Source organism: Psammomys obesus, unplaced genomic scaffold (assembly GCF_907164565.1).
Source record: "Psammomys obesus unplaced genomic scaffold, mPsaObe1.curated_primary_1811, whole genome shotgun sequence".
NCBI lineage: Eukaryota > Metazoa > Chordata > Mammalia > Rodentia > Muridae > Psammomys > Psammomys obesus.
The window spans coordinates 538,636-554,088 of NW_026596962.1; positions in this window are offsets into that span (position 1 = coordinate 538,636).

Here is a 15,453-nt window from a genome sequence, read left to right on the forward strand (position 1 = left end):
CCTTCCACAGGGTCTGGCAGCCTGAGCTGATGCCTAAAACCCACGTGGTGGGAAAAGAGAACCAGCTCCTACCGGCTCTCCGATCTCCACACTAGCTTCAGCATGCACATCCCATACAGAAAATAAGTAAATGTAAAATAGACTGTTAAGGAAAAAAGAGAAAAGTATTACCTAAGTACTAAATTCACTAAAGAGTACCACTTTTGAATTTCATGTGGAATACAATTATCCTTCAAAATGAAGATGCAAATGCCTTTCCTCAGTCTCAGTGGGTCATAGAACAAGATGGATGTTCATGAATGTGAAGGAGAAAGGAAATTGGCTGGAATGGTAAGCAAGTGAGGGTGAGAGAGATCAACATGCATTGAGTATACATGCCAAATTGTTTAAAAACAAATTTAATTAATAATGAACAAGCAATAAATTCAAAGGCAGAAAAATGTCACCAGTGGCCATTCATTCTCCAGGCAACATTAAGTTCTTCATTCAGACGGGCATCAGAGAAGGAATAAAATAAGAAAACCAGGAAAACTAGAATTACATTCAAGAACATACTTTAGAATCAGGACTCCCACAGATGTTAACATAAAAGCCCTGGTGCAGGGCCTGGAGAAAGGATGCAACTCTGATACAAGTTACGTACCCTCCTCCCAGGAAGAAGCAGGAGGAGCTGACCTGGGAACTGTGCAGTGACCACAGTTTGCAACACTGAAGAGAGACTGCACTGTGTGAAAGTCTGAGCTCTGACACCTCGATGGTTTCCCACAGACACTGTGAATAATCACCATGCTTTGAGCTTGATGGTGATGTTAGAGGAAGTGAATGGTGGGAGTCAGCCTTCCTGCTCTTGTGAGACGTCATTGATAAGAAAAAGAAAAAGATATGGGTCAATTAATTCAGATAGTAATGAGTTAGAACTGGAGACACCAACATACACTGTCTAAACATACCAGTGCTTATCAGTAGAGACTTTTATATATGTGCGCACGTGGCGGTTAGTCTACTTTTCAGTAATTCCTTACCCTAAGAACCGAATGAAGTCTGCAGCAGCAATTTGCCAAGTGGTTGACAGCTGAGCTGTGACTTCTAATACCATCTGTTAATACAGGGACACCAAGACTTCATGGAAGTTGACTGGCTCTGGGGATGAGGATCATGTTATCATGCCAAAAAAATACAAGAATGATAAAATAAGCAACCCAAACTGCCTATATTCATACAGAGCTTTGTCTAAGGGACACTGCTGAGCACACTTTGGTGGCCAAGGCAGAAATAAGTAGAATAAATGATAAAAGTAATCCTGGAATGTGAACTTACTGCAGAATTTCTAAAGTAGGAAACAGATCTCCACATATATAAATACAACTTGGAGCAAAGAAATACCTGAGAGACTCTAGACACATTGAATATACAGATTCATGTACAGCTTCCTCTCTCAAACAGCTGTCCAGAACCTGTTTGCTCATGGAGACCTCGTTCCAAAGAGTAACCCTTGTAATCTGTTGTATCTAGAGCTAATTTTGTCTCTATAATCAACAGTCTTCATAATAACGTTGTATCTATAACCAATACTCCCTATATAAATAATGTATCTATCATCAGCAGTACCTAAACAATGTGCATCTTTATTCAACATATAAGCTATAACGCCCTTTCTATGCCCTACATTGTAAACATAGCCAATACTGTTTCTATAATCAACAGTGTATCTATAGTCAACTCTCTTTAACCAGTGCTGTATATATACACAACACGTCTTTATGACTAGCATTAAATCTGTATCCGTACTGGTTAATTATTTTGTCAACTTGACACTAGCTAGAATCCTCTGGGAAGAGGATGTTTCAACTCAGAAAAAGCCTTCATCAGATTATCCGATGGCAAGTCTCTGAGGCATTTTCTTCATTGATGATTGATGAGGGCCCAGATGACTGTGAACCTGGGCAGGTAGCCCTGGGTGCTATAAGAAAGCAGGCTGAGAAAGTCACAAAAATTAATCTCATATGTTCCCCAGAACTCTGCTTCAGCTCCTAGCTTCAGGTTTCTGCTCAAGCTCCTGATTCCCCTTCATAATGGACTGTAAAGTTCGAGCTGAACCCTTTCCTACCCAATTGCCTTTCATTGTGGTCTTGATCATGGTAATAGAACTCTGACTAGGACAGAAATCTGTGCCATGATCATGGGATATTGCTGTGACAGGTCTGACAATGTGTGGAGGGAAAGTGTGGGGGTTAAGGCTTCAGACTTGACAAGCCACTGAGTGTTCAGAGTGCAGTGAGCACTCTGTGGGAACTCGAGAGATAATCAAGGCCTGGCTTGTAAAAAGATAGACTGGAGTTTGACAGCCTCTTAAAGACTCTATTAGGAACATTTATGTGGTATTTTGAATTGAGAATCTGTGGTTCTCACCAGCTGAAGCTGAAGAATTGGTTGTGATTAACAAGAGACCAGCACCACTGCAGTGACACCTTTGTTTTGCTGGGGCAATTGATTCTAGTTATATGGGGCTGGGAAATCATCTGTGATGAAGAAGAACCAAAAATCACTGAGGTTAAATCTTCCAGAAAGTGTTTCCTCAAAGTCAGCACACAGATGCTGTGGTCTAGAGAGAGCCAAGGCTGGATCCTAGGCTGATAGTCAAACTTAGTAATATGTAAGATCTCCTGTGTGGTACTGGTTTCAAAGGCATGAAGGGATAATGAAGAGGAGATGAGGCTTGGCACTGTGAACAGACAGGAGAGACCATTGGTAAAAATGCAGACTCACTTGTAGTGCGGACCCTGAGATTGAAAGGGTCATGGAGAGAAGTGAGGCATAGAGCCATGTGTCAGGGTTAGAATTTCTGGAGAGAGCTCAGGAGGGAAAGATGTACCATGTGGAGATACAGCATGTTAGAGGTGCCAGGACCCCAGGACTTCCAACAAGAATGTGGGATAGAGCTGGCCTGTACCTATGAGACAGCCACTTATGCTATGAACAGCAAAGTTTGAGAAGTGGATCTGTCCAAGCCCTTTGGAACCTAGAAGATCCTGAGTGTACATGTACCACAATTTCTGCATCCATTCCTCCACTGGAGGACATCTGGGGTGTTTTCAGCTTCTGGCTATTACAAATAAGGCTGCTACAAACATGGTTGAGCAAATGTCCTTATTGTGTACTTGAGCCTCTTTGGGGTATATGCCTAGGAGTGGTATAGCTGGATCTTGAGGAAGCGCTATTCCTAGTTGTTTGAGAAAGTGCCAGATTGCTTTCCAGAGTGGTTGTACAAGTTTACATTCCCACCAGCAGTGGAGGAGGGTTCCCCTTTCTCCACAACCTCTCCAGCATGTGTTGTCACTTGAATTTTTGATCTTAGCCATTCTGATGGGTGTAAGCTGAAATCTTAGGGTCATTTTGATTTGCATTTCCCTTATGACTAAGGACGTTGAACATTGGAATATTACTCAGCAATAAAAAACAAGGAAATCATGAAATTTGCAGGTAAATGGTGGGATCTAGAAAAGATCATCCTGAGTGATCTATTCCAGAAGCAGAAAGTTGCACACAGTATATACTCACTCACATAGACATATAATATAGGATAAACCTACTAAAATCTGTACACCTAAAGAAACTAATCAAGAGGGAGGACTCTTGCTAAAATGCTCAATTCCTATCCAGAAAGGCAAAGAGGCTGGACATCAGAAGAAGGAGAAAAGAGGGAACAAGTCAGGAGCCTGACACAGACTATTGTAGGTCATGTCACCCCTAGGCAGGTGATCCTGGACAATATAATAAAGAAGTCCTAGCAAGCTATAAAGATCAAGCCAATAAACGCATTTCTCCATGGTCAGCTTCAATTCCGGCCTTCAAAGCCTTGCCTTGAGTTCATGCCTTGGCTTCCCTTGATGGTGGAATATAATCTAAAAGCCAAATAAACTCTTTCCTCCCAAGTTGCTTTTGGTCATAGTGTTATATCACTGTGAAAACCTAATCAGAACAATAATCAACAGTATCTCTATAACCAACATGGTCTATAACAGACACTCTGTCTCTAACGAGCATTGTCTCTATAATTGCCTTAATTAGGGTTTTATTGTTGTGAAGAGACACCATGACCATAGCAACTCTTATACAGGAAAACTTTCGACTGGGGCTGGCTTATGTTTCAGAGGTTTATTCCATTAACATCAGGTGGAAAGCACAGCAGTGTCCAGGCAGAGATGATGTTGGTATCTGAGAGTTCTATATCCAGGTCAGCAGGCAGCAAGAAGGAATAAACACTGGGCCTGGTTTGAGCATTTGAAACCTAAAAACCCAACCCCAGTAACACGTCTCCTGCAACAAGGCCACACCTACTGCAAGGCCACATCTGTTGATACTGCCACTCCCTCTGAGCCTATGAAGCCATTTTCATACAAGTCACCACAATAATTAACATGATATATACAAAAACCTTGTATCTACAACCAAAACTGTCTCTTTAAGCACCATTGTGTCTATGACTAAACTTCCTACAGGAAACCTAGATTACTGATAACATAAATATTGATATTTTATAATGATAGAATAACATTGTATTTTATCATAACATTAGAAAAATATTGAAAGATATCAGACAGACCCTTAAGAATAAAATGAGCCCAAATCATGAGACTTTATATGTAATTAACTATATATTTTTTAATTTTTTGAGACAGGGTTTCTCTGTGTAGCCTCAGCCGTCCTGAACTTGCTTTGTAGACCAGGCTGGCCGCAAACTCTCAGAGCTCCTCCTGCCTCTGCCTCCCTGAGTGCTGGGATTGCAGGTGTGTACCACCACACCCGGCTTAAATTAACTATATTTTCATGGAGTATTATTTCAGTGCTGGAAATAGAAGTCAGGCCCTGGCCTGAGTATATGTTTCATAGTGGGTGTTATTTTCATCAGTAAAAAATTATCTAAAAATATTTTTAGAAAGGTTTTCCTGACCAGACAATAAGAGAGGCTCCAAGTGAAAATCATCAGGGTCTCCAGCATGCCTGGTATACCCAGATTTGGCATCCTGCAAGCCCTGGGGCCCCTTAGAGGAAGAGCAAGCACTCGGCTTATCTGAGATGACTTCTGCATGACAGCTTTGTTATTGTTGCCTGTAGTCTTGGGATTCCTTATCTAAATGTCTGCAGAGTAAGTGCCTGAGCCGCTGACACACTATACAACCCACTTGGAACGTGCCTCTCCTGCCCAGCACACCTGCAGCTGGGCCATACAAAAGCATCAACTGGACTGCTGCCCAAGAATCTAACTCCATCTTCTTTACTTTCCGGGAAGCCAGCTGAGACGCTGATGGCTGACAACACTGGAAATGCATGTAGAGGCCATCTGAGTGGCTCTGTACAGAACACTCACATTCAGGCATGTTTGGGACCCCTGCCAACCTTGAGATTGTCTTCAGCAGTATTGGACAGGAAATGAAGCCACGTGCTTTAAGCAAAGCCCCTCCTTTCTATTCCTTATTCCGCCATTAGAGACATTGCCCATTTGCAGTTATATAACTCTTAGGAGCTAAGTGGCTGGAGAGATGTGGGAGACTTGAGAAAAATGCATTATTTTTCCTGGCAAGAGAGCTGCTGAAATTCAGAATTCTGCCACTGTTTGCTGAGTGGTTCAATATATTCAGTTCACAGTATCTGTAGGACACATCTGAATCACATTCCTATAAATGGACCAGCCATGACGGCTTAAGCTTGTCCTTACAGAGAGGCTGACGCAGGAGCATTCCTGTTAAATGTGGTCCAGGTGGGCTGTATGATGTGTTTCCGTACAGCCTGACAACAGTATGAGACTTGGCCTCAGAATAGCAATGCGAAGCGTGTGTGTGACAATGGATGACACATAGGAAGCAGACGCTAGGTTCCTGTCACCACCACAGCTTGAGTTAACAGTCACGATGTTTCCAAAATCCAGTCACTCGTGATTTCTCATATGTGATCCTGAATATGGCAGGTTGGAGCAAACTGCCCAGGCATTTTTATTTTATTTTTATTGCAGTTATTTATTTATTGGGGGAACAGTGCATGCATGAGCATGGATGTCAGAAGACAACTGGAAGGAGCTGGTTCTCTACTTTCACCATGTGAAGATCAAAATCAAGTTTTCCAGCTTGGCAACAGTTGTTTTTATTTCCTGAGACATGTCACTGGCCCAACATGTTGGTTATTTTAATCAACAGATCATTTGATCTCAGTGTGTCAGGAAGCTCACCCGCCCTGCGGCTGCTGTGCTGGATATCTGCTGCAGATGATATCCATGGACTACAGGGGCCCCTGAGCCTTCCCTTGATGTCCACTGATGATGTTCATTCTAAGGCCTTAAAGGGGAGACTGGGCCATGTTGGGAGAACCAGAGGATACAGAAACACAAAACCAAAGCTCCATGTGCAGCAATCATCGTGGCATTCTTCGGTAAAACCAGTTGTTTATAATATAGAGGTACGTGGTCGGTCATTGGGTGAGGCCCTGATGAGAAGTCACGCACCAGGAGCCCTTTCCGCTTGCTTCCAACTCAAATCAATGCTACTTCACGGGGATCCTGAAAACAGATTCAACATGAAACCCAGATGTTAGTGTGAATGTTCACAGCCATGCGCAGCACATGCACACATGACTTTGTAAATATGTTATAGGGCAAGTTATTCTGTGTCAGGGAAGCTTAAGATAACCTTGTGCACATACACTCAGGAAATGAAATTTATTGAGAGAAACATGAATTTCTCTAGGAGAATATAAATGTTACTGTCAGCTTAAGTAACTGGTATAATTTAGATCTTGAATTTGAGTTATTGTTATTACGTCAAAGCAGCCACTTCCTCAATCGTGTTCTGCCAGATGTGGAAGCACAGCTGTCAGCCCTGCAAGTTCAAGACCAACCTGGTCTACATAGAGCTGTCAAGACCAGCTTTGTTGACATAATGAGCTCCTGTCTCTAAACAAACAAACAAACAAATGCCCATCTATTAGAAAGCCCTGGCTATCTTAACCTTTTGGAATCTGTTCTAGTCTCCAGTTTTCAAGGTTTGGGTAAGTTGAAATGGCTAAAATTTTAAGATGATTTTTATTTTTTTAAAGCCAACACTTTCTCTATTTTCTATTATTAGATTCATTTAATTTAGTTTAATACTGATTGTTTTTTAGATTATGAGTACATGTTTGTTCGTGTGTACATACACATATGTGTATATGCATGGAGAACAGAAGAGGGAGTCAGAGCGCTTGGAGCTGGCGCTACAGGCAGCTGTTAGCCACCTGCTGTGAGTACTGGAAAGCAAATGTGGGTCCTGTGAAAGAGCAGCACGTGTTCTCAACCACTGAGCCATCCCTACAGCCTGTTTTTCTGTTAAAAACCTTTGAATCTGACATTCTTCAGGCAAGAAGTTTTTGTTTTAATTGATGATTTTTTAGGTCAAGACTCTATGGAGGAACAAAACAGAGTATATATGTATGATGTGTGTGCGTGTTTGTGTACATGCGCATATACACATGCATATATGTGAATATACATGTGATTTATTAGAGCAGCTCACACGTTGTGGTCTAGAAGTCTAACAATGTCTATCAACAGACAATCCAAGAATCCAGTACTTGGTCAGTCCACTGGGCTGGATGTCTTGGCTGATCTTCAGTAGATTCCAGAATCCCATAGTAGGGATTGAATGCTAGTAAAGAAATGAACTTGCTAGAAAGAGTGAGGGCAAGCAGGCAAAGACCTGGAGCTCCCTTCTCTTCTTCTCCGTCCTTTCTATAAGCTGCCAACAGAAGATGTAGCCAGATTAAAGATGGATCTCCCCTCCTCAAAAGGTTCTGAGTAAAGATGGGGCTTCCCACTTCAAATGACTTAGTAGAGAAAAATCCCTCACAGGAGTTCCCAGCCACCTGGGTTTCACTTAACCCTAGATGAGGTCCAGTTGACAACCAAGAACAGCCATCACAAGGGCACCCCTTGTCAATGTGACACACAATCTCATCTCCTTATGTCATGCTTAATTTCCAAATGGAAACAATAAGAAGGTCATAATTATGCTTAACATGATTATGACCATTCCATATAAAACTGCAAATGCATTATATATTAAATCAGGCCATAATTATGGTTAACATGATATAAATATCTTTTATACAACTACAAATGCATGATAAATGTAAAAGTGCCAATTTCCCTTGAGGGACATTCTTTTAATATCTCAAACAAATATGATAACCACTGATATTTTCTTAATTGATGTAAGAAATAGAGGACAGAAAACACAAATATCTGTGCAAACAAATTCATAGCAAAGTACAGCAGAAACAGTCGAATCAGTTATACTCCTAGTTTCTGCGACTGACCACATGATCTAAGCTGGTTCTTATAACTACCATACTCTACTACCCAGTCCATACTCCACCACCCACACCAGGCATCTCAGAAGGTCTTGTTTCTTCCCCTGGACGAGTGACCCACACCTTCATTCCTGGAGGGTCTGTGTCCTTCGTCATTCTGCCTGGATTAGGCTGTTGTAGTTTCCCATTGACTCTAATCACAGGACATGGCGGCACCAACAGACGCCCTAAAGGATCTCCTGCACTGCAGATATAATCTTTTCTTATGTCCACTGGGGAGAAGCAATCCAATTTCCACTTGGTAATCTAGATCAATCACCCCTCTTAACACTGTTGTTTCTTTTTTAGCCTTTTGGCACCAGATGCCCAAATGTGCCAGGAGGACATCTGAGCTTCCAGTTAAATGAAACGTTTGTTGTGGCTCCTGGCAGGAGAGATCCCTACCTCTGGAACCAAGACTGCTAGGCCAGCAGAACTTAAGGTGTCAGGGGCAGGAAGAAAATTTTTTCTAGTAAAAAATCAGTAGATATGATAGTGGAATTTTTCTCTTTTCCATACCTTGAATCCTGGATTCAAGGATCCTTGCTATGGGAGAAACAGTAGCATATATTGGGTGGTGGTTAAAGCATTTACCACCAGAGGACCCTGCCCCAGCCCTCCAGGCTGCTGCTATCTAACTGACTCTGTAACTGCATCTACAAAGGCTGTTTCATCTTTCCATCTGGCCAGCTGCTTAGGATAAGGGGGAACATAGTAAGACGAGTAGATTCCATGTTCTTGGCCCACTGTCATCGTTCTCTGGCTTTCAAGGCTTCCTTGATCAGAAGAAATTCTGTATGGAATAAAATAATGGTGGAAAAGGCATCCTCTAAAGTTCATGGAAAGGTAGTTTAGGTAGAAGCATTATATACAGGATAAACAAATCCACAGGCAGAATAAGCATCTACTCCAGTGAGGACAAAGCTTTATATTTTCCATGTAAGAGGAAGTGAGCCAACACGCTTAACCTGCCACTAGGCTCTGGTTGGTCACCCCAAAGAATGGGGCCATATCTGAGGTTCAGTGTTGCTCTGCTGTTGGCAGATATGGCCCTCATCAACATCTGTGGCCAGGTCAGCCTTCATGAGTGAAAGGCCATGTTGTTGAGCACAAGCATAACCCCATCTCTGCCATCATGGCCTATCATGGGGCCATTAAGCAAAGACAAGAGTGGCTGGGGAAAGAGGTTGACTCTCCACAGAACCTGTCATCCTACCTACTTCATTACAGAACTCCTCCTCAGTGAAGTCACCTTTTGATGAGAGTTTACATGGGACACAAGAATTGTCACATCCTCTGTCCATTTGCAAAGATCTATCTACATACTTCTTCCTCTGATGTCTTTCTCACCAATTTGCCAATCCTGCTCCTTCAAAGAACCTGACCATTAAGCCAATCCACTGGTTATAGTCTCTGAATCAGTGGACAGTCACACTCTGGGTCATTTCTCCTTCAAAACAAAATGTATGACTATATGTACTGCCTCAAGTTCTGCCCACCATAAACATTTTCCTTCACCAGTGTCTTTCAGGGTTGTTCCATAAAAGTTAAAATGATGAAGCTGTCCACTTCTTGGTGGTCCTTGCGTAACATGCAGAACAATAAGTAAACCAGCCCTAGTCTTCCTTTCCTTAGTCAACCAACCATAGGATACACCTCATGCGGCTTTAGGTGCTTTCTTTGAAGCAAATGGCACTGTAATGGGAATAGAAAGCATTGGCACTTGGGAAACTTTTCATGTAACTTGCTTGTGCCTTCAGGCCCTGATTGGGCATAATCATATATATACCACTTCCATTTGGTAATGATTTGGTGCTGTGCACATCCTTCCATAAGACTTAGTAGGTCATAAAAAGCACAACTCATGAGCACAGTTCAGGTTGCATGGTGACATACTGACACACAAATGTTGTCAAATGTTGAGTTTCCTCTAAGGCCCAATAGCAGGCATGAGCTGTCTCTTAAAGGGAGAAGAGCTGTCTGTAGATAATGGTAGAACCTTGTTCCAAATTTCCAAAGATCTCTCCATGATTCATATATAAGGGCCAGCCAAAGGCTCCAAACAACATCCCCATCTTCCACTGATAGTTCAAGTACCATCAGGTTTGCTGGATCAAATGATCCAAATGGTAGAGCAGCATGTACAGCAGCCTGGACCTGTTGAAGAGCGTCTCCTCTTCCATACCACACTCAAAGCTAGAAACCTTCCAAGTCATTTCATGCATGGGCTGGAATGCGAGGAATGTGCTGTCTCCAGAATCCAACAGATCTACTACACATTTTGCTTTTTTCTTGGTGGTGGGAGAGGCCAGGTCAATAAGTTATTATTCACCTTATAAGTAGTACCTCTGCATGTTCCATACCACTGGACTCCTAAGAATTTCACTGAGGTAAAGGGTCTTTGAATTTTGGTTGGATTTATTTTCCACTCTCTGATGCGCATATTTGTTAGCAGCAAGCTCTAAGAGCTTGCTACCCCCTGCTCATTGGTCCAATCAGCATAATGTCACCAATATAGTGAGCCAATGTGATATTTTGTGGAAGAGACAGATGACCAAGATATCTTAGAACTAAGTTATGACACAGGCTAAAAGTGAATATATCTTTGAGGTAAAACTATAAAGGTACACTGTTGGCCTTGTCAACAGGCACCAAATTGCTTCTGGTGATCCTTGTGAATGAGCACCAAGAAAAAGGTGTTTGTGAAATCAATAGCTGCATACCATGTACCAGAAGATGTATTGATTTGTTCATGTAAAGACCTCACATCTAGTACAGCAGCTGCAACTGGAGTCACCACTTGATTGAGTTTTCAATGGTCAATTATCATTCTTCATGATCCATCTGTCTTCTGTACTGGGCAGATAAATGAGTTAAAGAGAGATGTAGTGGGAAAACCAACAACCTCCATCTTTCAAGTCCTTGATGGTGACACTGATTTCTGCATTTCCTCCATGGCTGTAATACAGGCTTTGATTCATTATTTTCCCTGGCAAAGGCACTCTAAAAGCTTCCATTTGGCCCTCACATTACAGGTTAGGTAACCAATGTTAAAATTCTGCCAACTTCTAAGTGTATCTGTCCCAATTATGCATTTTGGAATTGGGGAAATAACTATAAGACAAATTTAGGAACCTACCAACTGGACCTACTGTAAATTGGACTTCAACAAAAGTTCCATTAATCATGTGACTTTAATTGGAGGCCACAATGCGTCTTGAGGTCCCCAGAATCGGGTCAGTATTGAACCAGTATGCAATAGAACCCAGAAGGTATGATGTATCCTTTCAGCCAGTGTATAGCTCCCCTTGTAAAAGGCCTTAGGTCCCCCTCAGGAAGGACTGTGGCAAGGCTAAGTAAAACTGTTAGGTGTTTTAACAAAGTCTTTCCTCGGGGGAACCTGGTCTTCCTTCATTCAAGGAGTCCTGGGTCTGCAAACTAACTCAGGTTTGGAAATTAATATTCTCTTTCACCATGATCCAATGTATTCTTTCTTTCATTTGTTTGAGAATTTTTCTTCTCATACAGATCAAACACACATGGAAGAGGCTTCTGATCAGTGTCATGCTTGGAAACACCATGATTGATTAGACAGTACCACGGGTCCATGCAAATCATTTCACATAAAAATCACTTTGTGTGTACTGCCTGTATACTACTGTGTACAGATCAGGCCATTATGAGCATTGCTTCCCCTGTGCTGCCCATTATGAGTAACTAAGATCACCTTGCCTTTGGCAGTTTAGTGCTGTGACCTGGCTCTTGCTTCTTCGGGGCTCAGTTAAACCCATTGTATTTAATTCATTTAACTGAGCAGCAGTTTCTCCCACCCTAAAGTCGAGCACAAGGAAAAGAATGGCAACAAGGCCCTTCAAATGTGCTGCTGCCCTTCTCACCACGTTTCTGCTTGCAGGATTAGTGAAGGGCATGTCTTCTGGGCCTCCCCATTGTGAATGGTGAAGTTTTACACAGTATGTCCTCTCTAGAATTTCAATTTCTCTCATCCTTAAATTCCCCTCTTCAACACTAAGCCAAGAGATATCAAGCATCTCCAACTCCTTTTCAGTAGCCCATCTTTTGATAAGCGCTCCAGTCAACCATTCAAACAAACTGTTGACACCTTTGTAGCTGTGAGAGCTTACGTATTAAGCTTAGACTCTCTACTCAGGGGCCCATATCAATGAAGTCAGATTGATCCACCATTGTCCTTCAACCTCAGAACCCATTTCTATACATATTCCCCAGACTTCTGGCTGAATAAATTAGCTTCTAATTTTTAGTTATATAATGTATTGGTCCTTAGTGGTACAATTCGCCTTCTCGGGGACTGCATTTTCTATCTCTCCTCTAGGAGCCTGCTTGGCCTTAGGTCTGGTTGTAGGTCTTGAGCAGTGTTTCTCTCAACCTTCCTAATGCTGCATGCAACTCTTTAATACAGTTCCTCATGGGGTGGTGACTCCCAACCATAACTTTTTTTGCTGCTACTCCGTAACTATCATTTTGCTACTGTTATGAATCATAATTTAAATATCTGATATGCAGGATATATGAAATGTGATTTCCAGGGGGTCATGACTCACAGGTTGAGAACCAGTGGTCTAGAAGAAACTACTGTTAAACCCTGAGTATTGTCCTTCCTTTCTCCTTCAGGGAAAGCCACTGCTAGTTTAGCACATAATGAAGGATTAACTTCCTCAGTAAAAGACAGTGTTTCAGGGAGTGGGAACTGGAGTACATCTTCTGCTGAGAGTGGAGAGACACCTTCCTCTGGTGAGATAAGCCCTTGAAGATCTGAGGGTTCAAAATTTTCAGCCTCAATAAGATCCTCCTACACATCTCCATCCCAAGTTACAGGATTCCATTCTTTAACGATTAAAGACCTTGCTTTAACCACCAACACCCTCTGAGGCTTGGGCCTGAATTTTCATTTTAATCCAGCCAAACTTATAATGAAATCTTCAGTTGAAATTTCCACAACTGGATCTCTGAGGCTGCTGGGAGAAGATTCTCTTCCAGGGCACACTTAGAAACCTTTAGACGGTTTATGTGCATCTGGGGCCTGTCAGTTTCATCACTGAGTTCATTGTTGTCCTTCATCATATTCTGAGACGCTGAATGTTGGTTAATTTTATCACAGAGCTCATTCTTTTCCTTTGTCAGTTTATCCAGAGTTCCTAGGAGCAACTGACCAGCAAAATTATTTTCTTTATTTATTCACAAATTTGTAAAATTTTTCTGTACAGAGTCACCACATTCCTCGCCTCTCACAATTGGTGATTCAGGGAAATTAAATTCAACTGTCTCAATAAATTTATAAAATAGTTCACACCAAAAGATCTTGATACTCTTCACGCTTCTAGAAGAGGCTTCAGTGACTGGAGGTGTCAGAAAACTGGGAGAAGCCTATTTCAGATTCTTTAGAATTTCAACTTCTGTTGTTGTCGTTGTTGCTCTAAAACCACTTCTGATACCAAAATCTGTATTAGTCGAGGTTCTCTAGAGGAACAGAGCAGATAGAACACACACACTCATAAGTTATTAGAGTAACTTACAGGGTGTGGTCCATCCAGTCCAACAATGACTGTGTACTACCACCAGACAGTCTAAGAACCCAGTAGTTGTTCAGTGCATGGGGCTGGATGTCTCAACTAGTCTTTAGTATATGCCAGAATCCCAAAGAAGTAGATTCTAATGCCAGTAAAAGAATGGACTTGCCAGCCAGAAAGAGAGCAAGAGCAAGAAGGCAAGGACTATGGTCATCCCTCCATGTCCTCTATATAGGCTGTCAGCAGAAGGTGTGGCCCAGATTAAAGGTGAATTTTCCTACCCCAAAAGATCCTGATTAAAGATGGGTGTTGCCACTTCAAATGATACAATTTTTTAAAAAAATCTCTCCACAGGTGAGCCCAGTAGGGTTTTAGTAATTCCAGATGAAGTTACACTGTCAAGCATCACAACAACTTTATTCAGTTTGTATCACAGTTTATGAATCTGCTGATTAATCTGATAAAGAGGAAGTTGTTTACTGTCCACCACTGTCCATGGAAGTGATTTCAGGATTCATGAAATCGTGGGGAACATACAAAGAATTCCGACTCCCCTGTGCCTGATCTTCAACCCTTGTTCTATGCTTTCCTTTTTTTCTTGGAAAGCCAACATTTCCTTCACATGATAATACAGAGTCACATTTGCCATTGTTAAGGTGAGAAAAGCAATAACAAGACAGCTTTATTGTTGGTCTGTAGCTTTTCAGATTGTCTCAGTTGGCCCTAACAATCCATCACTACAAAATAAAACCCAAGGTCATGACTGTCATTTCATGTTCTTTAGTCTCCCTCAGTTTGGACCATTTGCAGTGTGTTTGTATTGTAGCATTTTGCAGAGCACAGGTCAGCTGCTTTGATGCTCACTAGCTGTGCAATCCCAGATAGGTGTCTCCAGTGCAATTTCCTGTCAGAACGTCATACCAGAGGCGGTTGGTGTCAGTGCTATCTTTGGTTGCTTTAACAAAACGGTGTTCTCCTGGATTCCCAAACAGTTTCAGCTTCTTCCATTTTCACCAATTAGCATGCTATGGGAGCTCTGATGATGTTCTGTGGCTCCCATGCTCACCCAGTGAGTGGTTCAGTGTCCACCATGGCTCCTGCATGGAATAGGCATCATCACCCTTCTTGCTGGATGTGCTTTTCTCCCTTTGTTGCTAATGTGGCATTTTCTCAGCCCTCCACCTGTACCACAGCTATTCAAGTACACACAGGCTTGTCAGATATTGGTCTGTATTAAATATTGTTATTCTGTGGAAATTTGTAGCCAGTCATAAGTTCAGTTCGGGCTGTAGTATACAGATATTTTAGAATAATGTGGTGCTTTGAGAATGCCTTATGTAGGGTTGGATGTTCTGCATACCTGTTCCACAGTTGGTGGCAGTGTTCAGAGAAGTTTGGGTAGTGCAACCTTGCTGGAGAAGTATGTCACCAGGGCAGGCTCTGAGGAGGTTAAAAGCCTCCCACTTCCAGATCCCTCTGTCTCTCTCTTTCTCTCTCTGCATGCCTGTTTATCTGTCCCCCCTGCCTCCTC